Here is a 27,219-nt window from a genome sequence, read left to right as displayed (position 1 = left end):
CCCCGAGGCTCAACAGCTACACAGAGAGCAGTGACCCTGCTGAAGACATCGGGGGTCCAAGCGAGAAACAGAGAACCAGGAGTCACCCAAAGTTCGTCAAAAGGGGACGACGGTAAGGTGTGGAGACAGCCCTCCTCCTCGGTTTCCTCCTCCATTTGCTCCAAAACCAGAGGCGAGAGGAAGGAGCAGGAGAAAACCAACGCAATCAAGGCTGAAACGAAAGCACTGCTTCTTCTGCTCCCCAGAAGCTCTAACAGAGCTCTGAGGATGGGGCGGGGAAGGCGGGGCTAAGAAAGACACAGTGCAGGGAACACTGATTCAAGTGGACAATCAGAAGCAAACTCGGGGCGCCTGGGTGGCTCCGTCGGTTGAGCATCCGACTTCGGCTCAGGCCACCATCTCGCGGTCTGTGGGTTCGAGCCCCGCGTCGGGCTCTGTGCTGACGGCTGAGAGCCTGGAACCTGGTTCGGATTCTGTGTCTCCCTCTCTCTGCCCCTCCCCTACTCATGCTCTGTCTCTCCCTCTCCGTCAAAAATAAGTAAAATTAAAAAAAAAAAAAAAGAAGAAGAAGCAAACTCAATTACCGCTGGATCCCGAAGGATAAAGATCGCGCCTACCTACCCCACAACCCTCATTTCACCAGGGAGAGAAACGACTCCCACGGTGCCGTGCATGGCATAAGAGTGAACCGTCAGTGACACAAAGCTGCTCTGGGAGCTCATGTTGGCTGAGTCAGTCTTATACCAATTCTGTAGAAGCATGCAACTAACTGGTCAAATTCCAAACTATGACATTTCCTAATAGGAGATTTTTGTGTGGGACATAAGAGGAATGAATGCCTATGATTGCTAAATTCTTGGGAAAGCCTGGATTTCCCCCATTTTCATGGAAAGCTGAGAAGACAACTAGGAAAAGAAAAGAAAATACATTAACTCCCCCACTACGGGCCAGAAATGCTGCCAGGTGATTCCACGTATGTTCTCGTGCAAGCCTCACCACGCCGTGGGTCTCCTATGCTCTGAGCTCGCTGAGGAGAGGAACATCATACTCATCCATGAATCCTCAGTGCTGGACAGAGGGCTGGTATACAGTAGGCGCCCAGTGGACGCTTGCCGAACGAGTGTAAGATTTTCCTGGTGCATGAAGTGCGGATCAGAGAGATTAAGAGGTCTACCTAAGGGGGTCACCTTGCTGATACAAGTGGCAACACTGGACCTGGGAATTGGGATTATCCGACCCCCAAGGCATATTCATGTTCCTCTTGCTACATGGCCTGCCCTTCAGATACTTCTCTCCAACCTCCCAAAATACTTATTTTCTAAAAGACAGACTGGCTGATGTGAATTGCACTTGGTGCTAACGCATTCCCTTCTTTAAATCCTAGGTGCTTTCAAAGTGTTTCTTTCAAGACACCATTCCTGGTCTGGTTGCTCCTCTCCACTGGCCAAGCGTGGTCACGATCCCCAAAGGCACTGATAAGAACACAGTCTTAAGGGACTGCAACCCCGGGGGGTGCTCGCTGGTCTCCTGAGATCCGTCCCTATCCCTCAGAAATAACATAACTGGCCTGCTCAAATGCATCCCTTCCTTCCCTACGTGAGAGCAAAAGGTTGCAACACAAAACTCAGCAAGCAGGTCAGACCAATCGTGGTCTTTCTCCTCTCTGCCTCTCTTTGTCTGTCTGTCTGTCTCCTCTCTCACTTGCCAAAGCTTCAGACTAGCTCTCTGCTGTAAATGACTGTCTAAAGTATATCCAAAAATGAAGGTCTTTTTTTCCCCTAATTATATATATGTAAGAGAAGTCACGTCTTTCAGACATTTTTACTTGAAGCTGTTAACTGGACTCTATTTTTCCATCCGAGAAAGCCCAAAGAAATGAATAATGAATGATCCAAAACAGACTACATTGGAACAGTTCTGTATATTATATGCAAAGAAATGTTCCCACAACAAAGTCACTAAATGAATGTCACTATGCCTGAATAGAGGAATAAAATTAAATTGTGATAAAAGCAAGTTGTTTAAAGGATCTTTAGTTCGTGTCTACCAAATTACTCTGAACATTATGTGCTGAACAAAGCCTCTGATACCCATAATATTAAGTCTTAACGGAAACATTTTGAGAAAGAAGCCAACATTTTTACTTTAAAAAAGATTTATGTATCATTTTCCGATTTTATGGGTATTACAACTGTCCTCCAAACCTTTGAATAGTGTCAAATTTTTTTCCAGCTGAATATTCTGCTATATTATGTTCTCTTTAATGCTGGAGGCCATGTTAGGATGTCTTACAGTAAATTAAACAAGGAACTCCATGGCAAGAGACGTAAGCCTTTGTCCCCGGCTGGGCCTAATCACTGAAACATCACTATGTTCCACATAGATTCCCTAACTGGCATAGAAGCGGAAGGTCTGGTTAATGAAAATCATGGCAACCAGGTAGGAATATATTTAATTTATAAGTGATGAGCTATTTAAACTAAATCTCAGCAATCGGATATTTTTTCCCCTGGAGTCAAAAATCATCACCACCATCTTCGATGAGGAGTCTCGTCTCCACACTTCAGGCATTTCCCACCCTGAGTTCATTCTTGGCCAAGGTTCTGCTTTTGTCAAACATGGTCTACTGGCAGTTCTCTGAATTTTAATCTCATAAATGAGACTTCCACAGCTTGGCTTACACAAGGGAAACATGAAGAATGACATCAAGATTTCTACTTCGCATCCACTGATGTTTAATAAAGTAACAGCATTATTGGCTTCGTTTCTGGAAGTTCCTGAAAGTCCTGAGACGTTTACCAAGGCTTTGAGTGAACTCCATGATGTTGTCAGAGGTGACGTCTGAAGATGTTGTTTAGTGTAGAGACGCAGAAAAAACACAAAAGAATGAGCTCAAAGGTCTGGCTCTTGGTCTCACAGCTGGACCACATGCGATCTAGTATCTTCCTTTGCCACAACAGACCGTGGGACAATCAGTGAAATCACCAAGGTCCTCATATTAGATAATAGGGTATACTGATACTAATTTTCTGATTTTGATACTATACTGGTTACATAGAGAATCTTCTTGTTTTTAGGAACTACACACTAAAGAATTTAGGAGTAAAATGGTACTTACCATGTCTGCAACCTACTCTAAATGGTTCAGAAAAAAAATAGAATAATGGAGAAAAGTTAACATTTGGGAAGTGTGAGTACAGAATCCAAAGGAATTCTTTACATTACTCTTGACATGTTTCTGAAAAGTCTGAAATTGTATCAAAATAAAATTTACAATAAATCCTGGCTATATAATTGGCAATTAGTAAATATTCACAGAAAGCCACTTTAACTTCTTTTGCACGTGGTAGCCTCACACATAAAATGGTGGGGAGCTGAGCTATCCCCAAGTGGTCCTGATTCCATGATAAGTACTCTTAATAACATATAGCAATTTTCTTGTAACATACAGAGACAACGGGAAGAGCTGTAGACATGATTCCTGCCTTCAAGGAGGCTGAAGTGATAAAATGGGGATAAGTGCTCAAGATGAGTTAAAGCTAATTGGGAAAACTTTCTAGAAGATATGGTTCAAACGGGATCTTAAATGCAGTAAGGATATGAACAGACAGGGAGGTGAGAGGAAACTTCATGGGAGGAACACTCTTTCGAAGACATGTGGAAACAGGCCTGAGGCCGCTTCCTGCCAGGAACACTGAGAAAGTTTGCTGGCTAGGATGCACGAAGAGGGGCTGGTCAACAGGTCTGCACTGTTTGGAACAGTTTTGCAAAACCTCAAGTGAGGACGCAACGGAGGCCCGTGAGCTGGTGTTGGAATACCTTACTGGCCTGGCAGGAAGCCTCTAGCCCACCGTGCCATGAATAGCAAATCAAAGTCTCCGAGATAGTCACCCAGGACCACGCGTCCATCTTGTTCCCCAAACACATGCCCGGTAGGACATCCCAAAGATCAAGCACTGGGTACAGTCAACACGTTGCTCTCAACCCAAAGTGGGCAAGTCTCACTCAGGACACGACATATAGTGGAACTCCTCCCCCTACTCTGCAAAGTCTTCAGAAAGATATCTGTGTTCTATCCAACGTTTGTAGGTTCTGAGGGTGTGTTTTCGTAGCAACTACCTAAATTCACATAAGCAGGGGCATTCCAAAAATTTCCACTATAAATACTAAGTAAAAAAACATCCATGAACTTCTCATAACTAGGGAGCATATACAGAGGCAAGGGAACACAGTGACATAGAAAAATGAATTGCTTACGTGCGCCTAGGTGGCTCAGTCGGTTGAGCGTCTGATTCTTGATTTTGGCTCAGGTCAAGGTCCCAGGGGTCGTGGGATGAAGCCCACTATCAGGCTCCCCAGTGAGCATGGAGTCTGCTTAAGATTCTCTCTCTCCCTCTCTCTCTCTGCCCCTCTCCCCTGCTCACACTGACTCTCTCTAAAATAAATAAAAATAAGTAAAATTAAAAAAAAAAGAAAAATGAATTGATTAATTAAAATGACTTAACTAAGAAATCATGTGGCTAGAACTGTGCTCGGGATCCTTAGCACAAATGGGTCACACAAAGGGAGTCATAGGAGAGTGATTCAGCTTCCATCGAAGGATGAGGTTTATCACCACCCACGTACATGGTTAATGCACTTTTATTAGAATCACCTGGAAGTCATATTTAGCATACCAGGCATTCACTCCTGAAATGCTATGACTTTCCATCATGGAAGGGATATTTATTAAATTCAGCTCTGCAAGGACGGACATGACAATATACATATAAGTACAATATTCACCCAAACAGTATGGAGATAAAAGGTAGTTTTGTGTTGTTGTTTTTCTTTCACTAAAAGAGGGTCTGGGGAGTAGCTTAAGTTAAGCCTTCAAAAATGAAATGTGTTATACCCACGCCTCATAATAAAGATCCCATAGAAGCTGCTTAGAGAGAAATTAGATTACAATTTAACCTCTCATGGTCTGTTCTTCACCTTACAAGAAACGATAAACTCTTCAGCCTTCTATTTTTATTGAGGAAGTAAGAAAAGAGGGAGGGAGGTAGGAAGGAAGGAAGGAAGGAAGGGAAGGGAAAGGAGGGAGGGAGGAAGGAAGGAAAGGGAGAGAGGGAGGGAAGGAGGGAGGAAGGGAGGGAGGAAGGAAGGAAGGAAAGGGAGGGAGGAAGGAAGGAAGGAAAGGGAGGGAGGAAGGGAGGAAGGGAGGAAGGGAGAAAGGGAGGAAGGAAGGAAGGAAGGAAGGAAGGAAGGAAGGAAGGAAGGAAAAGGAGGGAGGGAGGAAGGAAGGAAAGGGAGGGAGGAAGGAAGGAAGCAAGGAAGGAAGGAAAGGGAGGGAAGGAGGCAGGAAGGAAAGGGAGGGAGGGAGGGAGGGAGGGAGGAAGGAAGGAAGGAAGGAAGGAAGGAAGGAAGGAAGGAAGGAAGGAAGGGGAGGGAGGAAGGAAGGAAAGGGGGGGAGGGAGGGAGGGAGGGAGGGAGGAAGGAAAGGGAGGGAGGCAGGAAGGAAAGGGAGGGAGGGAGGAAAGGGAGGAAGGAAGGAAAAGGAAGGAGGGAGGAAGAAAGGAAGAAGGAAAGGGAGGGAGGGAGGGAGGAAGGAATGGAGGAAGGAAGGAAGGAAAGGGAGGGAGGGAGGGAGGAAGGAATGGAGGAAGGAAGGAAGGAAAGGGAGGGAGGGAGGAAGGAAGGAAGGAAAGGGAGGGAGGAAGGGAGGAAGGGAGGGAGGGAGGGAGGGAGGGAGGAAGGAAGGAAGGAAGGAAGGAAGGAAGGAAGGAAGGGGAGGGAGGAAGGAAGGAAAGGGGGGAGGGAGGGAGGGAGGGAGGGAGGGAGGGAGGAAGGAAGGAAAGGGAGGGAGGCAGGAAGGAAAGGGAGGGAGGGAGGAAAGGGAGGAAGGAAGGAAAAGGAAGGAGGGAGAAAGAAAGGAAGAAGGAAAGGGAGGGAGGGAGGGAGGGAGGAAGGAATGGAGGAAGGAAGGAAGGAAAGGGAGGGAGGGAGGAAGGAAGGAAGGAAAGGGAGGGAGGAAGGGAGGAAGGGAGGAAGGGAGGAAGGGAGGGAGGAAGGAAGGAAGGAAGGAAGGAAGGAAGGAAAAGGAGGGAGGGAGGAAGGAAGGAAAGGGAGGGAGGAAGGAAGGAAGCAAGGAAGGAAGGAAAGGGAGGGAAGGAGGCAGGAAGGAAAGGGAGGGAGGGAGGGAGGGAGGGAGGAAGGAAGGGAGGGAGGGAGGGAGGAAGGAAGGAAGGAAGGAAGGAAGGAAGGAAGGAAGGAAGGGGAGGGAGGAAGGAAGGAAAGGGGGGGAGGGAGGGAGGGAGGGAGGGAGGAAGGAAGGAAGGAAGGAAGGAAGGAAGGAAGGAAGGGGAGGGAGGAAGGAAGGAAAGGGGGGGAGGGAGGGAGGGAGGGAGGGAGGAAAGGGAGGGAGGAAGGAAGGAAGCAAGGAAGGAAGGAAAGGGAGGGAAGGAGGCAGGAAGGAAAGGGAGGGAGGGAGGGAGGGAGGGAGGGAGGGAGGAAGGAAGGAAGGAAGGAAGGAAGGAAGGAAGGAAGGAAGGAAGGGGAGGGAGGAAGGAAGGAAAGGGGGGGAGGGAGGGAGGGAGGGAGGGAGGAAGGAAAGGGAGGGAGGAAGGAAGGAAGCAAGGAAGGAAGGAAAGGGAGGGAAGGAGGCAGGAAGGAAAGGGAGGGAGGGAGGGAGGGAGGGAGGGAGGAAGGAAGGAAGGAAGGAAGGAAGGAAGGAAGGGGAGGGAGGAAGGAAGGAAAGGGGGGGAGGGAGGGAGGGAGGGAGGGAGGGAGGCAGGAAGGAAAGGGAGGGAGGGAGGAAAGGGAGGAAGGAAGGAAAAGGAAGGAGGGAGGAAGAAAGGAAGAAGGAAAGGGAGGGAGGGAGGGAGGGAGGGAGGGAGGGAGGGAGGGAGGGAGGAAGGAATGGAGGAAGGAAGGGAGGGAGGAAGGAAGCTGGAATAAACCACATTCACTTAATCTGAAAATCAGATGCAGACTTCAAAATGTGGAATAAGGAAAGAATCTTGCTGGGTGACTTCTTTAAAAAATTTATCTTTAGCTATCCGGGAGGGGAACTGTGTACATCATCCAGTGTGATCTTTAATGGGCTGATAAGTCATCACATGATATAAAGCTTTATGACAAAAGCAGTCATATGGAAGGAATCTGCCTAAGATGGTTTGAACTCTTTTTCTTTTAACGTAGATTAAGCTTAAAATTGGGTCTCCAGTGTTTGGACTTCCCAGGTTTTCAACGGGTGTAAGTAAAACTCAGCACCAGACACAGCACAAACAAGCCCATGTCAACTGGCTGAAGGGTTAAATGGCTGAAGAGGGCTGGCTCCCAAGGAATAAAATTTTCAAAGTCATTTGAAAAGAAACCAGCGACCAAAGGTTGAGAAATCATTACATTTTGTTTGTATTGGAGGTAACAATGACCAAAAGAGCTGATGATGTCGTTGTTAATTCCGACAACTAATAGACTTGCTGAACATTTCTTTTTTATAAAACATCTCCTTTCTACTAGGTACTTGGTATTTAAGGGTATACGAAAACTGAAGTTTAGCTCTGCTTCCAAGTGCTAGGATCTGAGGGAAAACAAAACAAAACAAAACAAAGCGTGTCTCCCAAATGAATCACATTCAGGCTTGGAATAAATCCACCTAATTGTCTTATTTACTTGAAGAGCCTTGTATTTACATCGGTCTTTCTTACTATCGATGAGCTTTCTCTTCTGGAGTATGGCTCAGCTCCAACCCTCAGTATCTGCAGACTCTTAGCTTATTCCGTCCCGAAGAGGAAGCTGGGCACTGGCAGGAGTGTGGGGTCACCTAGTCCACCGAGGTCATTAGGTGCCCAGACTAAGTCAATAATGACATGGTTTCTTCCGGTGAGAATTCAGAGTTGATTTAAGCATCTCCGATCATCCCAAATCCCGATGTACAATATTTCTCAACGTTTATTTATTTTTGGGACAGAGAGAGACAGAGCATGAACGGGGGAGGGGCAGAGAGAGAGGGAGACACAGAATCGGAAACAGGCTCCAGGCTCTGAGCCATCAGCCCAGAACCTGACGCGGGGCTCGAACTCACGGACCGCGAGATCGTGACTGGCTGAAGTCGGACGCTTAACCGACTGCGCCACCCAGGCGCCCCCCGATGTACAATATTTCTAAGGCACTGTCTAAAACCTCAACAACGGATAGCACTACCCGGACCTGAGTTTCGGTAGTAAACGCGATATAAAAGTTTTTGTAATAAATGATGAATGAAGGAGTGAGTGAATGAATGAATAATGAACGAGGATGTATCATCTGAGAGGAGTTATGGCACCAAGGGCTTTGTGTGTCCTGTGCACAGGTAGGGGTGAGGGAAGTCTCTAGCAAGGCAAACATCATATGCCAATCTCCGGCCAACATGCTAGATCTGTGCAATACCAACCCCGACGCACCGTTAGAAAGACTTCCAGCTCTCTGCAAGCAGGCCATCTGAGTCAGGGGTCTCACAAATGCCGTCCACGGCCAGGCAGATGAGAGGAGCAGCGGCTGACTGCTGTCACGTAGGACGGAAGGCCGTCTAGCTGGCTGTTGTTTCAACTTTCCGAGGCAGCCGAGAGTCTGAATTTTCGTGTGCCATCCTCTCGTTTCTAAACGTTACCTCTGTTATTTTTCCTTAACACTGTGCAGATTTAACAAAGCACAGCTCCTGGCCACCGCACTCTGCCATGGACTCTACTCCCTTAATCTCCCATCCAAATCTTTCTACCTATCAGCGAGAACTCACTGCTTATTCTTACCTTCCCTTCGAGTCTGGCAAAGGATGGGTGCTGGGAGTGGCAAACCAGTATCACTCAAGAAATCACCCAAAACAGAATGGGAAAATCAAGTAGAGCCTTTACGTGGCCAACTTCCAGTTCCAGTAAGGACTCACGCACCACGAGGTCCTGAATGCCCTCAGCAATTACGCTCACGCCTCAGTAAGCAACCTGTTTCCCCCTATTCTATCACCCGTATTCTCACCCCACTACAGTTTGTCCCTAACTCTTCCTATTTATGAATCATGCCGTGTATGTCTTTTCTTTTTGTAAATAGCTTCAAATTCTTTTTGAAAAGAGGTGGGGTGTGAGTACATTTCAAATAAATAAAGCCTTCCAGATGTTCACGATATTCCAATTACAGTCAAATGTATTACTATATTTAGGGGCTATATATTTTTTAACACAAGGAATGATTCCTGAAGGGTGATATTTTCAACAAACGGTATTGAAAACTTCTACATTCAAAGTTATCATTGGAAAACACTGGAAGATACTTATTTCAAATGATTTATGTTCTTAGGCCTTTAGCAAAAGACAGAAATCTTAGTCTGAATACCCAGTTAACACACACACACACACACACACACACACACACACACACACACACATACATTTTCATATAGAAAAATAACCTAAGCCCTCCTATAAATTAAAAAAAAACCAAACAAGTAGATCTCCACATCTCTTAGTTTTAGCCCTCATATTCCAAAATATCTGGACTTCTGCAAGAAATTCCACAGAAGTACGTGAGACCACGAAAAACATTTGAGAAGGGACATCTCTCTAGAAGTAAAAGCAAATAAGACTTTGTCCCTGTGAAATGAAGGTAAATACGAAGATGCAAAGTATGAAGCAATGGCGTGTGCATTTCTTCATATTACAACTTGTTATCAGGAAGTTAAACAGTCCTCCTGTATTACATCTACTTAGAAAAACAATGCAGCCCGTGAACCTCAGCTCAAATACATTGCTTGGTAACACCAAGGAAAATACACAAATAGACAATTTTCAATTCACTGACTTAAATTAAAAAAAAAAATGAATTCCAGAAATTCTGATGACAAAATGGCATGCAAAAAAAAAAAAATCTTTCAACTTAGAATATTTAATTCTTAAAAGACAAGAATTGTAGTGTGTAAGGTAAGGACGCATCCTGTTCTAAAACAACACCTCAGTGAGGATCAAAAGAGAGAAGAAAGAATTGGATTGTGCAAAACTGGGTTAGCACATCTATCATAAATTATCTAACTGGCATTTTCATAGACCTGCCACTACTTTCCTTTTAACGCACATGCTCAACACACAGATGCTACGTCTATAAACTGTGAATTAAGCTCCCTTTTAAATTAACTGTTCCTTTGAAATGAATGGTGGTTAAACCCGTGCTGTGGTTCCTTCATCCTAGAGACGCATGCCCATCTCTCATCCAGGTTCCCAGGCTATGATCTAGGAGGCAGCAAACGTTGATTCCAATTTTTATTATTTAGTGAGTCGTTGGCATTTTATTTATACATTGGCATCTGACCTGACTTAATTTTAGGTTCTTCCAACAGGAGCCCTCGGACGTGCAAGGATCCGTATCTGACCATCATCTTCACAGCAAATACGGCCAGTGGCGCTTGTAGAAGTGAGATAACCTGGGAACCGGCCAAGGGCATGAGGGAATGAGAGCCAGAGGACAACCAATGACAGCGATGGCCCTCCCTAAGCACTTGGGGCTTCTGAGACCAGCATTCCTTCTTTCCTTTAAAAAGCCAAGAGTCCAAACAGGAAGCCTCCTCAGAAGTTAATTCAAGGCCTTTCTAGATGGTCTCCCTATGTCCAAACTCCTCTCGTGCTCACTGGACCTTGGGATTCCTCCATCAGAACCCCATACTCTTAGCTACAAGCCTCCTAAGAAAAGTCACATCAAAATCTGTCAATGGTGTCCCTCTTTCCAACATGGAGGATGTGGATTTGAAAGCAGAGGGGTGGAGAGGGAGGAAGTTTTAGGGCACCGGGCACTGGGTGGACAGAAGTGGTGTGGGAAGGGAGGGGACTCCTCCGACACTCTGGAACTCAGTGGGTGGGGCACCTCCTCCTGGTCACCAAGAACACGGTAACAAGTTGGACCTCCAGCTACTGAAGACAAATGACTGTAATTTTCATACATCCTCTGAGATACACACATAAACATGTGCCAGGTTCTTACCCATGGCGGTCCACAGCCCCTGCACACACAGGAACTGCCATCTGTCGTTGCCCTGCAAGTGCCCAGCATGACCCACTCAGCTAGGACTATCCTTCTGAGGCTTAGGGCTATATCCACCCAGGTCTCTGCCACACATTTTCAAAGCCCAAGTGCCTTCCCCCCCAAAGAACTCCCGTAACGAAGGGAGGAGACCCAGAAGAACAAAACACCGCAACAAACGAGAGACTGAAGGTTTCTTTCACATCAACATCAGGCATTGGGTTACGCACATTACCTGCCTTTTCTTGTTTTAATAACACCATAAAGGAGGTACCATCATTCTCATTTGGCAGATGAAAAAAAAAAAAAAAACTGAGGCTCAGAGAGTTTCCAAATTTGGTCACAGTTGCATAGGTAGGAAATGATGTAGCCAGGACTGAAACCCTTTTTGCGAGCTAGAAGCAAGTGGCTCTATGTTGATGAATCCTCTTTGAGCCCCAACACTGCCACTGCACTTTCCCTAACATAAAACCAGAGTTCCTTGATGCTAACTTGAAAGACTCAGGGCACAATTGTTGCCAGCAGACAACCCTAAGTCTGCTGAACAACAAAGGACAAAGGACGTGAACACAGAACTAGAACAGCGCAGTGGAGGGCAGACTCTGGCCCTTTCTTCATGCCTGGGTTGTATCAGAAAACACCCCCGAACCTGGATTTGGGTGGCACCCTCAGTGGGCTTGTTAAAAAGAGAAAAAAAACAAACTCATTCTCCTTCTTTAAAAAGTACCATGCAATGTAGAACACTGGGGAGATATTTTAAAAGTCAAAGAATAAATTAATAATTACTCGAAATCTCACTGCCCAGGGACAATCATAGCATTGTAGGCTCTTCTCTCTAGACTTCTCTGTATTTATTCATATCTTAAAAGCAATTCAGCCTATACCTTATATGAACTAATGTAAGTTGTTATTTTAACACTTCTCAAAAAACTATTCGTAAACTTAATTTCAGTATTTCACCATACAGACATTACCAGTTTGCTTAACTTTTCCTTTACTGTTGTGCCTTGATTTCCTTTTCGTAAGTTGTAACAATACAAAAAAAGACAGGAGGGGCACAGGGTCGGGACGCATATTCCAGCCCTAGTCCTTGGAACACTTGGAGCTGATCCCTTCACAAAGACCAAAGCTATCCGTTTTGGGTGGACGTGACGGACAGAAATCGTACACAGAGCTACATGTATGAAACAGATCAAAGCCAAGGTGTTGGCACCAATGGAAGGGAATCAACCTTCTTAACGCCCCCAACCCCCCACAGCTTCCCGGACAACCTTGGAGGAACCCTCGGGTCCTGAAGAATAAAATAAAACCTCACTGAGTGCACTGCACTGGTTTCTAAGACCTCTTTCGGCTTCTATGAAACCAACGATGCCCAGGATGCAAGAGGAAAACAACACTAAGGCTTGGTGGGTTCAGGAAGCCAGCCCCCCAGAAAAACTGTAAGAAGACGTCACATGGAAAGTATCTGTGATCAGTTCTGAAGTGGTTTTTTTGTTTGTTTTTTTCCTTTATCTTTCTCTCTCTCAAAGTGCGGTTGGTACAGAGGAAAAAAAGAGAGGGGGAAAAAAAAAAACAAAAACACAATACCGAATAAGCTATGGGACCCAAAGACAGGAGCATTCCAAACCCTGAATGTTTCCAGCAGATGTATCAGCCATTCTTCAGAATTCGCTAACTCCCATCGCAGCTTGGGCCCTGGATGAGACAAATCAATGTGAAATATTTCCTCCCTGATTCTGCCTGATGACGCTGAGTGTCAAAGCACATTGATTATCGCCACCTTCGGGGAAATATAGTGATTTATGGAGCGAAGCTGGCAATTGCTGTGTGTCCCTTCTCGAAAGCCCCACATTTCAGTAAATCTTTTCACGGGCCTGTTTCTTATTCTTAAAGGTATGCTCTGGTTTCCGAGTGAACTGGAATGACTCCGGTCAGTTGCGTAATGCAAGATGGGTAGACACTCAAGCAAGGAGATCTGAGGGGTGCTGAGAAAAACGCCCCCGCCCCACCAAATTCCTGTCTCATAACTGACTTCGCCACGGTACCTGAGAGAACCACTCACTCTAAGTCGCTTTGGTAAAAGATACTTTACAAAGTAAAAAAAAAAAAAAAAAAGAAGGTGGCATAGGAGAACACGTGAACCAGAATCACTTATTCACAGCCTTTAGGTTGAGCAGAGATCAGAATCCTAAGGCAAAGAGATGGGACAAGGCCAAGTTGAGAAACAGAAGGGAGATGGATACACAGAAATCCCGGAGCGAGGCCTAGAGCGTCCAGGGCCCAGAGTGTTGAAAACAAACAAATAACCACTGAGTGTTGTTGCATTTTACCTGTTTCATGGTTTGGCCTGCAGCTTGCCCTAACCACGCCTCACATATTCCAAACTCAGAAGCACATATAATTCACGTCAGAGGAATCACAGTTTAACTACGATTACAAGCAGGAAAATATGAGCCCCAACTTTCTAAAGAGATTGAGAAGGTCTGATACATCATTGTCTAGCGTACAGAACTGTTCCTGACGTGTATCGACTTATCAGAAGTCTTTCACGAAAGACACGTTTCAGTTATGCAACCCTCACCCATTACCCATTAATAGTGTTTCTTAAGATCGCGAAGAAAAGAAACAAACATCTTTCAGGCTACCTGGCATAAACACCAGTCATTTAAATCAACTTAAGAACTTGCAGATGAGGGAGGTTTCACTATTTGGGTTTTTTTATTTTACAGTTTCTACCAACTTAAAAATAGCCGTTTAAAGATAATATAGGAATTATTTAGGGCTGTAATTACCAAGGTGTTCTGTCATACGCCTTGGCAAACAGCCACTCTGCGATCACAAAGAGCCACACTTCAGTCTGAGTTATGGATGTTGCCATAATTCACACCTTGGACACTGTTTCGCCCCAGTATCGTACTGCTTCATTAAAGATGTTTATATTTGGATAGTTTGCAAATGTTCAGTATGAAAGACAGAATCCAAATGTGTGAACCAGACAAGAGAAACTTACTGGCAATTTGAAAGCATGGAGGCTATTAATAACGAGCGAGCCAGAAAGTTACTTTTCCTTTCACTAATGTTTAGAAGTTTGCCCTGGAGACATGCATGTATTTTCTCTAAAATTATTAAGACACTACCTTAAGACAGCTTGTCGTCAAATGATAAAATATGCATAAGGAGTCCCCAGCTTTCAAAGGTGTTCCATCCTAAAATCCCCTTACGCAGGGTCACTATGCATCCTTGTTTATCTGGGATAGTCCTGGGGTATTATTAATAGCACCCTCTTCCACTCTCAAAACTGCGCGGTTTGGATGACAAATTATTTGGAAACGCTATTTATTAAGTCTCTCTAGGTTTTAACCTGGGCTACAACCTCCCATAGAGCGGGAAGAAATCTAAGCTTTTTTAAAAACCACCCTTTTTAAAATTAATTTCCAGCAACAGAAACGGACTACCCATGTCATAGCATTTCTGTGAAAAAGCAGGCTTGAAATTCAAACTTGACATTTCTCCAGGAGCCCACGTCATTTTCTTGGACCTACAACAACATTCTTTTTGCCACTGGGCAGATACCTGACTTCAGCTCCAAGTTACCAACGGTTACCTGTTCAAGGCCGAGTTGCGGGGGCCAATGAGGAGCAGAGACAGAAATCCTAAGACAGGGAACGAGATGGGGGATCCTGGGGACCAGGCATAAGGAGAGGGGGTGGACTGGGGAGAATTAAGGGCAAAGACTTAAGGGGTAGAGCCCCCTCCCAGCAAGATCCCCAAAGCTACTTCAGTCCTAGGTCAGCAATAACCCCACACCATCCAGTGCATCCTCCTGGCTTGGCCTCAGATCAGAGTCACAGGGAAAAACCAAGGCTTCCCCTCCTCACCCTAGTTCGGCGGGTAGGCTTGGGGTGTTCAGCTGCTCTAGGCCTCAGCTCCCTCACCAATAATGAGGAAACCCTTCCGTAAGTTTTGAGGGTTATTTTGTGATCAAATGAAACACTCTTTGCTACATCCTCCCCAGTATTACACACAGCTAGCACTCAACAAATGTCAGGCCTATCATCAGAAATCTTTTTTTTTTTTCCTTAGAAACCTTTTCTTTCTGATTTTCATTAAGGAAATCTGCCCTTCCCGCCCACCAGAGAAAAGACGCCATTCGTGTAACTTTTTCCCACTCCCCCTTCTCTAAGGCACACCAGCAGATTTAAAAACAACAGCCATACGTTCCTCCCGTCTTATATGCAAGGCGCTAGGGTGGTGGGGTAGCGGAAGCCAGTGAATAAAACCTCAAACTGATTTGTTCAGATGGACCCGAGTACAGGTGCTGGGTGGGTGGCATCTCCTCCGCTCCATGAGTGCCACCTTCTCCCTGGCTGTCCAGAATGCCACTCTCTGTTCTTGAGGGAGGAACAAGGGGGCTTACAGGTGCCCTCGGATGCTGAAGCAGCGTCTCCACCCCACAGATGAGCAAGTACAGTCATAGGTACAGGAGGGTGGCAGTCTTTCTGGAAGATGAGTAGATGCCTGGCCATGAGCCATCCTGGGGCTGCTTTCGCCTGATGGTAATGAGAAGGGCTCACAGCTCCTCTCTACAGGCATCATTCAAAGATGCTCCCCTAAGCATCTGTGGGTACTGTTCGGGCTCCACCTCGCTCCTGGACATTGGGGCTGACCATGGACAGCACTCATGCCGTGCAGACACCTGTTTTTCCTCTGGTCCTCCTTGGTCCACAAGGCCCACAGTCACCATCCCCAGGCTCCCTCCAGCCATCCGGATCCTCCGCCGGCTCCTCTCAGTCGCTCTGAATCCAGACAACAGCCAGGGACCCGAGCATGACTGTGCTCCATGGCATGTGGACCACTAGAGCCACGCTGTGCCAGTAAATACTGTAATGGGCATTCGTCCTTTCTGCCTAACCAGCACCCAAATATCCTTCCGTCATATATATGTATATACAGGAATGTATCAACAATACCCACAAATGAATCCACTTTGAAGGGTAGGTATGGTGAGCTATGATGTGCCAATGGGAAGACAGGAAGGGAATAAAAAGGTTCTAGTAAGGACTGGGGTTTGTTAACATGGTTGTCCATTTTGGTCAGTTATTGAATCGGTGCCATCTGAGCACTTCGTATTGAGTACTAAATCTTTTCTTTTCTTTTCTTTTCTTTTCTTTTCTTTTCTTTCTTTCTTTCTTTCTTCCTTTCTTTCTTTCTTCTCTCCCTCCCTCCCTCTCTCTCTCAATACCTTTTTTTTAAATTTTTTTAAATGTTTTTATTTATTTTTGAGAAGAGAGAGAGACAGAGCATGAGTGGGAGAGGGGTAGAGAGAAAGAGGGAGACCCAGAATCCGAAGCAGACTCCAGGCCCTGAGCTGTCAGCACAGAGCCCGACGCGGGGCAAGAACTCACAAGCTGTGAGATCATGACCTGAGCTGAAGTTGGAAGCCCAACCACTTGAGCCACCCAGGCGCCCCTCTCTCTCTCTTTTAGAATGTGATTCCCTTGAGATACAGCAGGTACTATCTGCCACAGCCCTCAGGCTTTACGGCATTATGGTATTGCCTCCTCCGACACAATAAACTTACATGCCTGGCTTCTAGAAACATTCGATTTCCCCCAAATTTTGGCCATTTACAGTGATAAACTATGGGTCACTGGATACAACTGGAGCCTCCTCAATACTCTTGGGGGTATTTGATCATCAGTGACAGGACAAAGCACAGAGATGAATTAAAAAGTGAATTAAGAGGTAATGAGAAGTCACAGAGATTTGTAGGAGAACGTTCACCAACTCTAAACTGCAAGAGCTCACTCTTCATGTTCTGCTTCTACAGGGGATAGTTCTCCGTAAGTCCCAGTTTCCCCAGTGAAGAAATAAAAAATCAGAACGACAGACTGGATTAGTTATCTATTCCCACATAACAAATTACTCTAAAGCTTGATGGCTTACAACAGCAACCCATATTCGTTTATTCATCATACTTCCTGTGGCAGGAATTTGGGAGAGGCCCAGCGAGGCAGTTCTGTCTCAGGGTCTCTCATGAGGCCGCAGAGACCTACGGTCATTGGAAAAAGTCGTCTGAACTGGACCTGCTTCTGAGGTAACTCACTGACACGGCTGACAAACTAGCAGTGGTGGTTAGCAAGAGGTCACAGGTTCCCGCATGAGATTCTCCAACATGGCTGCTTGAGCGTTCTCACAACATGGTGCCCTGCTCCAGGGTAAGTGATTCAAAAGACCAAGACAGAAGCTTCGTCATCTTTTTTAATGACCTAACTTCAAAAGTCACACACCGTCCACAATACTGTATTGGTCACACAGGCCAGCCCCAATTCAAGATGGAAGGGGACTGACTACATAAGGTATAAGCCCTCGAGGGCCCTCTTGGAAGCTAGCCACCACTAATGAAATAGTGACGACAATTGCTACCATTTATTGAACACCTACTGTGTATAACAGCATTGTTCTAAAGTGCTCTGTATCTGTCATCACATCTGCTTCTCCCCACCAAAGAGCACAGGTGAATGCAACTCACCAAAAGCCACACACAAGTTAGCAAATGGCACCCAATCTATCCCACTGTGATGCCTTGAAGGATGGGCATGGGTGGCTGAGACGGAGAGGGGTCAGGCCAGGAAGGCATCTACCAGGGTGCTATTTGGCCTGGAGAGTCTGGGGGAGACAGCTGACTGTCTTTTGATTGTTAAGGCAGTGCCATAATGTAAGAATTGTACGTGACTTCTGTGTTACTCCTAAGAAACAAAGCTGAAACCAGGTGGTAGATGTCTTAGGCCAAAAATTTAAATTCAACACAGAACTTTTAAAGACGTATCAGTGGATGCTGGGGGTTACATCAACCATGAGTGTCCAGGGTTCTGTTAAAGGAATACTAGCCATACAACTCAGCAATTCTGCAAGGAACCCCCATTTCTACACCCAGATGTTTCCATGCCACTCACTGTTGGTTTGATGGATTTCCTGAGCAAAGTACTCCATGTCTTTTTCATTAACTTAATTTAGCTTCATTTACATGGTCTAGCATGCTACCGAAGGAAGCAACAGTCTTAAAAATCTATGGATTTTCACGTGAGTCCTGGCTCCTTTATTCCAGTCCGCGTGACCTTATACTTCAATAAAGTCGTTTTTTAAAAGTACATGTTGGGTATTCTTTTCAAGTCAGTAGCTATGGCTATAACTGTAACCCGTATGTTTAATGCTTTCGTGTATAATTTTGTTTTCCTGCCATGCAATACGAGTGCACAGCCTCAGCCCCTTTCCACATTCCCTGCCCCACCCCCAAATAACCTACTTGCATAAAAGCACTGAAAGTGCTATAAACCCTATCAGAGATTCCACAGGGGAGAGTTAGTATCCAAGCAGAGAGGTCTGCTATCCCAAGTCATTCTAGGCCTTTCCTCCAAACAGGGGTTCCCCATCCATGAAAAACTGCCCCCCCCACGCTGTGCCAACCTGGGGTGCTCTGCCCTTCCCTTTCTCCCTGCCTTCCCCTCACCTCCATCTGCATGCCTCCCTTCTTTGCTTTCCCTCACTGTCTCAGGCAAACACATTATAGATCATGCTTACTGCAGAACGGTTCTCTCTTGGGGGTCGGGGCATTCTACTATAGTTGCTAAGAAAAATTAGATTATATTATTACATTTCTGATTCTGTTCAACTGCTGCATGGTGCTTCATTCTATGGATGAAATAAACTTTTTACCCAGTTTTCTCCTTCTTATGTGTATTTATTTTTAAGAGAGAGAGACAGAGTGTGAGTGGTGGAGGGGGCAGAGAAAGAGGGAGACACAGAATCTGAAGCAGGGTCCAGGCTCCGAGCTGTCAGCACAGAGCCTGATGCAGGGCTTGAGCTCATGAACTGTGAGATCATGACCTGAGCGGAAGTCGGATGCTTAACCAGCTAAGCCATCCAGTGGCCCCTATCTAGTTTTCTTCTGAACAAGTTCCTTGTGCAATCCTGTATCTACACATAAGAATGTAAGGAGTCCCTTACATTGTTAAATCGAGATTAGATTTAGATTAGATAATATTCATCGACAAGTGTGCTAACCTCAGCCCCTCCCACATTGCTAAGGATAATCAAGAGTTGGCTTGATAACTTCTACTTTCACTTTGATACTTCTACTTTGATTTGGAAGTATGGCTAATTATATATAAATATTATTTCCTATTAATTGGTGTTTTTAGTATAAATGGCCTGCGTTAATTTTTTCCCCCCCAGGGCTTATTTTATAACCAGAAGGTCAACTTTTCATTTTCCCCATTGGTTTCCTATGGCAATAAAAATACAGGTACTGAAATGTGTTATACGAATTTGAACTGCGATTGGAGTAGTTTAAGTAGTTTAAGTGAGGTACCCACTAGGCTGGGCAGTGGCAGTGCTTTAGAAGAATCATTTCCAGTTTCCTGCCCCCAAGGACTTGTAAGGCTAATAGAAAGCCAGACATGTCAAAAAACAAACAAACAAACAAACAAACAAAAAACTAACCTATATATGATCCAAAGAAAATGTCAGGGTCCCGACAAGGTAGAAACAAATAGAAGGAACTTCCTAATCAGTTGGCATGTAAAGCTAGCCCAGTTGGAAGTGGTTTGGGAAGTATTACTTTAAAAAAAAAATTAAGGTAAATTAACATAAGAAGAAGATGGACCTGAAAGAGACCTTTGAAACAAATCTAATCATTATCTTACAAAGGGAGAAACTGAGGTGGAAACTGATAGGGGGACTTTTATAAAGCCACAAAGATTGGAATAAAGGAGCCAGGCCTCACATGAAAATTCACAGATTTTTAAGCTGTTGCTTCCTCGGGTAGCATGCTAGACCATGTAAATGAAGCTAAATTAAGTTAATGAAAAAGACATGGAGTACTTTGCTCAGGAAATCCATCAAACCAACAGTGAGTGGCATGGAAACATCTGGGTGTAGAAATGGGGGTTCCTTGCAGAATTGCTGAGCTGTATGGCAGGTGTTGCTTTCGTGCAACGAACTCTGGACACTCATGGTTGAAGTAACCCCCAGCATCCACTGAATACATATACCATAAAATTCACCCGTTTTGCATGTACAACTCAAGGAGTTTTGGTAAATTTGCCAGGTTCTGAAGCAATCGCCAGAGCACAGAATTAGAACATCACCATCACCTCAGTAGTATCCATGGTGCCATACAGTTAATCCCTGTTCCTATCCCCGACCCTAGGCAACTTTCTGTCTACACCGATTTGACTTTTTTTTTTAATTTTTTTTTCAACGTTTATTTATTTTTGGGACAGAGAGAGAGACAGAGCATGAACAGGCGAGGGGCAGAGAGAGAGGGAGACACAGAATCGGAAACAGGCTCCAGGCTCTGAGCCATCAGCCCAGAGCCTGACGTGGGGCTCGAACTCCCGGACCGCGAGATCGTGACCTGGCTGAAGTCGGACGCTTAACCGACTGCGCCACCCAGGCGCCCCAACACCGATTTGACTTTTTGAACGTTTCATACAATTGGAATGACACTGTGTGGTCTTCTGTGCCCGGCTTCTCACACTTAGTGTAATTTTTTCAAGTTTATCTTCGATAAATCATGTTTCAAAATTCATTCCTTTTTATTGTTGAATACTATTCCATTATATGGGTGCACCACGCTTGCATTCATTCTCCAGCTGATGAAAATCTGGGTTCTTTCTACTTTCAGCTATCAAACGTGGTGTGAACATTTGCATGCAAGTCTTTGTGCTAACATACGGACACAGACATTAAGATGAGGGGGGAAACGTTGTAAAACTCCAACAATTCCAAGAGCTTTGTCTCACAAATTAGGATGCATCTTACAATGAATCATTTATCTATCAAGGTCCCAAAAGGAAAAAGATGGCACACTCAAGCTAGGATAATCTGAGGAAGGTTTAATAAGGAAATTGAATGTAAAGGTAAAAACAGAACCAAAGATGGAGGCCAGGAAGGCAATAGTCACGTAGGTAAGAGTTTGCCACCTCGAATGCAAACTGGTGCAGCCCCTGTGGAAAACAGCATGGGTATTCCTCAAAAAATTTAAAACGGAATTAACATACGATCCAGGAATTCCACTACTGGGTATTTACCCAAAAAGTATGAAAACACTAATTTGAAAAGATATATTCACCCTTAGGTTTATTACAGCATTATTTACAATAGACAAACTATGGAAGCCGCCCAGTGTCCCTCAATGGATGAATGGATAAAGATGATGCACTACGTATATGTATATGTATGTGTATGTGTATCTGTATATGTATAATAGAATATTACTGAGCCATCAAAAAGAATGAAATCTTGCCATTTGCAACAACATGAATGCATCCGAAGAGTATAATACAGAGACCAACAAAAAACAGACGCTTAACTATAGAGAACTGGTGTTTATCAGAGGGGAGGTGGTGGGGGGTGGATGAGTGAAGTAGGCGGATGGGATTAAGAGTACAATGACAGTGACAAGTACTAAATAATGTATAGGATTGTTGCATCCCTATATTGTACACCTGACACTAATATTACACTGTACGTTGGGGCGCCTGGGTGGCTCAGCCAGTTAAGCGTCCGACTTCGGCTCAGGTCACGATCTCGCGGTTTGTGAGTTCAAGCCCCGTGTCAGGCTCTGTGCTGACAGTTTCAGAGCCTGGAGCCTGCTTCCAATTCTGTGTCTCCCTCTCTCTCTGCCCCTCCCATGTTCATGCTCTGTCTCTGTCTCTCAGTAATAAACAAATGTTAAAAAAAATAAAATATTACACTGTATGTTAATTACACTGGAATTTAAAAATACATTTTTATTTTATTTATTTTTTATTTCTATTTAAATCCAAGTTAGTTAACATATAGCGTAACAATGATTTCAGGAGCAGAACTCAGTGATTCATCATTTACATATAACACACAGGGTGCATCCCAACAAGTGCCCGTCACCCATTTAGCCATCCCCCCCAACACCCCGCCAGCAACCCTGTTTGTTCTCTGTATTTAAGAGTCTCATGGTTTGCCTCCCTCTCTGTTTTTATCTCATTTTTTCCTTCTCTTCCTCTGTGTTCATCTATTTTGTTTCTTAAATTCCACGCATGAGTGAAATCATATGGTATTTGTGTCTCTGTGACAGACTTATTTCACTTAGCTTAATGCATTTGAGTTCCATCCACAGTGCTGCAAATGGCAAGATTTCATTCTTTTTGACCACTGAGTAATGTTCCACGGTGTATGTATGCCACATTTTCTTCATCCATTCGTCAGTCAACAGATATGTGGGCTCTTTCCATACTTTGGCTATTGTTGATAGCGCTGCTATAAACACTGGGGTGCATGTGCCCCTTTGAATCAGCATAAGAAGGACATTTTATTTTTTTTTTTAATTTTTTTGTAACGTTTATTTATTTTTGAGACAGAGAGAGACAGAGCATGAAGGGGGGAGGGGCAGAGAGAGAAGGAGACACAGAATGGGAAGCAGGCTCCAGGCTCTGAGCCATCAGCCCAGAGCCTGACGCGGGGCTCGAACTCACGGACCGCAAGATCGTGACCTGAGCTGAAGTCGGACGCTTAACCGACTGCGCCACCCAGGCGCCCCCCTTTTTTTTTTTAATTTTTTTTTAACGTTTATTTATTTTTGAGACAGAGAGAGACAGAGCATGAAGGGGGGAGGGGCAGAGAGAGAAGGAGAAGAAGGACATTTTAAAAAAGAGTTTGCCATCCTGAGGAAAAAGCCCCCTTCTATCAAGGAGCACATTCAGCACGAGGTTCCCTGGGAGAGAGCTAAATGAATAAATCCTGCTTCCTCACTCCTCTCCTCTCCTCTCCTCTCCTCTCCTCTCCTCTCCTCTGATCTCCAGCAAGGGTTCTCCACCGGCCACACCCTACTGGAAGACAGAGAACAAGGGCCATGGACACAGTCCATATAGACCAGCCTTCCAGGGCAGGGAGCAGGTGGAGAAGAGTAAAGGATGAACATGGAAGGGTAATCAACCCACATATCTGGCAGTGTGTCAAAGTTAAATTGGCAAAGTTTTTTTTTTTTTTTAGCCATACACAAAACAATGGTGCACCTTCATTTGAGAACATTAGCCTTGATGAAATAAGATAGGATCCCAATTTGGCAAGAATCATGTGTTCACATATACATGAAAAAATCTGGACATAAATATCTCATGTTCATGGGGGAGTTTAAGAGGAATCCTTCTTGTCTACGTTAAAATGTTCTATAACATTAAGATTTTTTTTTTTTTTTTACAGTGAATATATCCTATTACCAAGACTTAGGTCTTCATGGTTTCTGAACACCAAGCCTCGTTTTTGTTCTTCAAGCTTCCTTTCATGCCTACTAACTCCCCTTTGTCCACGCTGCTTTCTCTGATACAGAATATGGCCTTCTGCCTTCTATTTAGAAAGTGTTTTAATAATAGTGTGTCGGAGAGGAAAGATTTAATAAACAAGTCAATGAATAAATCAAAGTGTCCTGAAGCTAGTTGTCTCATCTAGCTCACTGATCACACTGGTGATCTCTTAGCCAAGTTACAAGGAAATTAAATACCACAAGAAAAATACTGATGAATCAGAGAAAAAATGAGGAGAAAATGGAGGAAAAAGGAGAAACAAAATTCTAAAAGCAAGAGAAAAAGTCAAGAAAAGATAAAATGGAATTTTTCTCCAGAAGGTTAAAGTGAGTGGCTAGGGTTTTATCTTTTTGGCCTCTAAAATGTGTATCATTTATATGTAAGTGAAAAAAATGGACATAATCTTTTCTGACGAGCCCAGAAGTTCTAATAATAAACATTTATGATGCCAAAGAAAACAATAAGTTTTTAAGGGGCAACAAAAAGCAAAGAAATGATGTTCTTGAAAACATTCAGTTTTCCCATAGAATATTTCAGAATCTCTCCATCCACCTTCTTTATCCACATTAAGCCTTCACCAGCATTCAGTGTTGTTTTATTTAGAATACTATAAAATGCCAAGAAACACCTTTTCAAGTTTCTTGAGATGAACTGTGTGCTGATAATATTTTAATAACATTTAAAAGGTGACACATCAGTTATTTTCTAATTTATAAAAATTTCAATCCCACAGTATTTCCGTGACACGACGCATCAAGCGATCTTTTGTGAACGAGGGTGAACAGTTAAGCATAATTTATAACATCATTTATACGGGAAAATGTGTTCCAAGTTCTGAACAACCAACTTACAAACAAACTTTTGGAACCCGACCCATTCCTCCGCTAAAAACTGCCTGACTGGTTTCAACCTGTGAACTCACCAACACGTCGGTCAGGGTTGTTAGCAAAATAGCTCGGTTGGCTCGTTTAACTATCCCATTCCACTTACTCACTTGTCCATTCATTCGTGTATGCGTGCATGGTGCGTGCATTCAGCAAATATTTACTGAGTGCTCACTCTACCAGTGTGCTGGGCTGGAAGTGAGATGATGGGGACACAGAGTTGAGCGACACACGGTCCTGCCAGCAGGAAAGAAACTTCTGAGCGGACCAAGCTAGCCAACGACCCTAATGCATGGTGAAAAGGCAAGGGAGGGAGGGAAAGAGGGAGGGTGGGAGGGAGGGAGGAAGAAATATAAAGGAGAAGACATTTCAAGAAGAGAGGCCAAGACCCCAACAACAAATAGCTCGGTGTGGGCAAGGAAGCACTAGGAGACCAGTATTCTGAAGAGTACAGTGCCAGACCACACTTGTGCAGTACGAGGATCGACCCGTGATCACGAAGGAATTAACAGACCATTTCAAGGAAGAAACTCCTTCATTTCTGGCCCCTGTTGGCCAACCTTTGAGGATGGGTTTAAGCACGCAGACAAAACGTTGAGATTTTGGTTAGCTCATTCTGTAACCCTCCGGGACCTGGGTCAGCAAACTATAGGCTGTAGAACTCTGTGGCCTTCAAGCTCAGAATAGATTTTACATTTTTGAATGGCTTTTTAAAAATCAAAACAATAGGAATATATTGTAGCACATGAAAATTAGAATGAGATTCAAATTTCAGTGTACATAAGGTTTTACCGGAACAGTCACATCCATCCGTTTACACGGCATCGGTGACTGCTATCGCAAAGGCAGAGATGAGCCGGAAACGGTGGGGACCATATGGCCCACAAAGCCCAGAGGATTTACTACCTGGCCCTTGACAGTCTGCTGACCTCTGACACAAAAGACGAACGAACGAAGGAACACCTGTACGATGGCTTCTGTGACTGAACAGACCAGTCGCGACGTGACCTGGGGCTGAACTAGGGTGAGTGGTAACACGGACGGAGAGAGCAGGGCAGGTTCAGGACACGACGTATCAAATCAGCAAGGTGCATGAATGGAATCAAAGGTCACGTCAGGGATCATTTCAGGTTTCAGGTTTGAACAACTAGGGAGGGGGCTGTTGTCTCCACCTGAGCGAGAAGACTCAGGACAGATGCTGGAAGGATGAGGTGCCCATGAACACAGTTCCAGGGAGATGTCTTGGAGACCAGCTGGATATACATGGGCTGGAAACGGAGGCTGTGATAAATCCTTACCCGTTTCACCTCTGTACACTGAATTCCACAAATCACTTCTCAGATGCCAAATATGGACTCTGCTTCCACAGCAGCTGAATGAGTATTTTGAGCAACCGTGTGGTGACCGTGTTTATCAGCCAGATGTTCAGCTCCGGCCGCAGCAGCAACACATTCACATAACAATGTTTGTGTAATTGTTTCGTTCCTGGGGTATATGACATTTGGGGCGGACTCTTTTATTAACCAAAAGAAAAACGGGCAAAAAGAGAGAGAAAATTAAGGTGTTGACACTAATGGTAAGAAAAATAAGCATCATTAAAGGCGGAAATTATTAAGCGTGCCCAGATAGTCCCTGGATTTAAGCTGATGAACACGATTCACTGTGAAGGAAAAACAGTAAATTAAGGAAAACAGGTGTACATTGGGGGAAATACCTTCTAGTCGAAGACAATGTCTAAAAAGAGAGGTATAATTAGGGGCTCTATAACCGTTTTTTCACACACATATCCCAAGGCTCCCAGAGTGTATTTGACTTCTGTATGTGTAACCACCTGACACATTTTCAGGAACTCATTATTCTGAGAGGAGACTCCTTGCGTTAATCTGGGAGAGGCTGAGAAGCTACACATGATAAAAGTAGCCAAAGAGAAGAGAAGGTATGAGAAGAAAGGGTTGCATCCTGAAGAAACCAGTGTTTATTGGTTAAGCCAGGTGAAGAGAGCCCACAAAAGACACTGAAATAAGACAGCCTGGGAAATATGCAGAGAACCAGAAATCCCACGATAGAAGGGAGTAGATACCAAGGAGTCAAGTTCCAAGAAGGGTTAAGTTATGAGCATTTCAATGACAGCAGCCACTGCTGTCTCTGCCCCAGACCTTCTTCACTCTTTTTGCTAATAGCACCCCAACTCTGCCTTGGGAACCTCTCTTTCCCCACTCCCGGTCACGCGATCTGAATGTACGGATCCCACCCATCGCTCCAAAGATGGGCCATGACCATGACTGGCTTCGGCCAACCCTCATATTGACCAGAGTGACTGACTGGTTCGAGGCTGGGCAGGAACCCCAGCAGAGACGCTGGAGTGCAGGGAGGTATTCCCTGGGGCTTCGGAGAAAAACACATTTTCTCTGCCTTTCCTGGAAGGTTTACCATGAGGACGTGAAGTCTACAACAGCTCGCAGACATACTGCCGTGAGAGGGGAGATCTGGAGCCGGGAGGAGGGGTGAGTAGGAGGTTGGGGGGCGTGGAGAGGTGAGTAACTGCCGCTGAGGAGTGCCAGGGTGAAGCCAAACCATGGGAGGCAAAGCAAGGACATGGAGGGAATCCAGGTCCCTGGTGAATCACTTCAGGCACTGGATTAAGCCTCAGCTAAGGCCAGCACTCACTTCAGGATTTTCAGTCGCATGAGCCAAGAATTCTCCATTATGTTTAAGTCAGAGTAGGTTCAAGCAGACGAGACAACGAATCCCAGTTGACACAGAGGGTCACTGGTGACCTCAAGGAAGGCGATTCCAATCGACTGGCAAACACATTAAATGTGACGGATTTCTCCTAGAAGAAATGTGGATGGAAGAAAGAAGTGTGGGCGCACCCAGAAGAGGATGGGGTGTGGTCAAAAGAGGACTGTGTTTAGTTTTGTTGTTGTTGTTGTCACTGGCTGTCTGTTTGCTGGCTTGTTTTGAGACAC

General features: G+C 44.8%; 1 protein-coding gene and 1 long non-coding RNA gene across 9 annotated transcripts in view; one reads left to right on the top strand and one right to left on the bottom strand.

Moving 5' to 3' along the window:
• Window positions 1-11,765, top strand: part of LOC123381591 — a 28,843-nt gene extending 17,078 nt beyond the window's left edge. The window contains exon 3 of the long non-coding RNA XR_006588799.1: window positions 10,346-11,765. This is a non-coding gene — a long non-coding RNA (uncharacterized LOC123381591). The remainder of the gene's footprint in view (window positions 1-10,345) is intronic.
• Window positions 1-27,219, bottom strand: part of GLIS3 (GLIS family zinc finger 3) — a 547,835-nt gene that overhangs the window by 334,295 nt on the left and 186,321 nt on the right. The gene's annotated exons all lie outside the window — the stretch shown is intronic.

Source organism: Felis catus, chromosome D4 (assembly GCF_018350175.1).
Source record: "Felis catus isolate Fca126 chromosome D4, F.catus_Fca126_mat1.0, whole genome shotgun sequence".
NCBI classification, from domain to species: domain Eukaryota; kingdom Metazoa; phylum Chordata; class Mammalia; order Carnivora; family Felidae; genus Felis; species Felis catus.
Note: the sequence above shows the minus strand (reverse complement) of the source record. Positions and strands in the feature narration are given on the sequence as shown.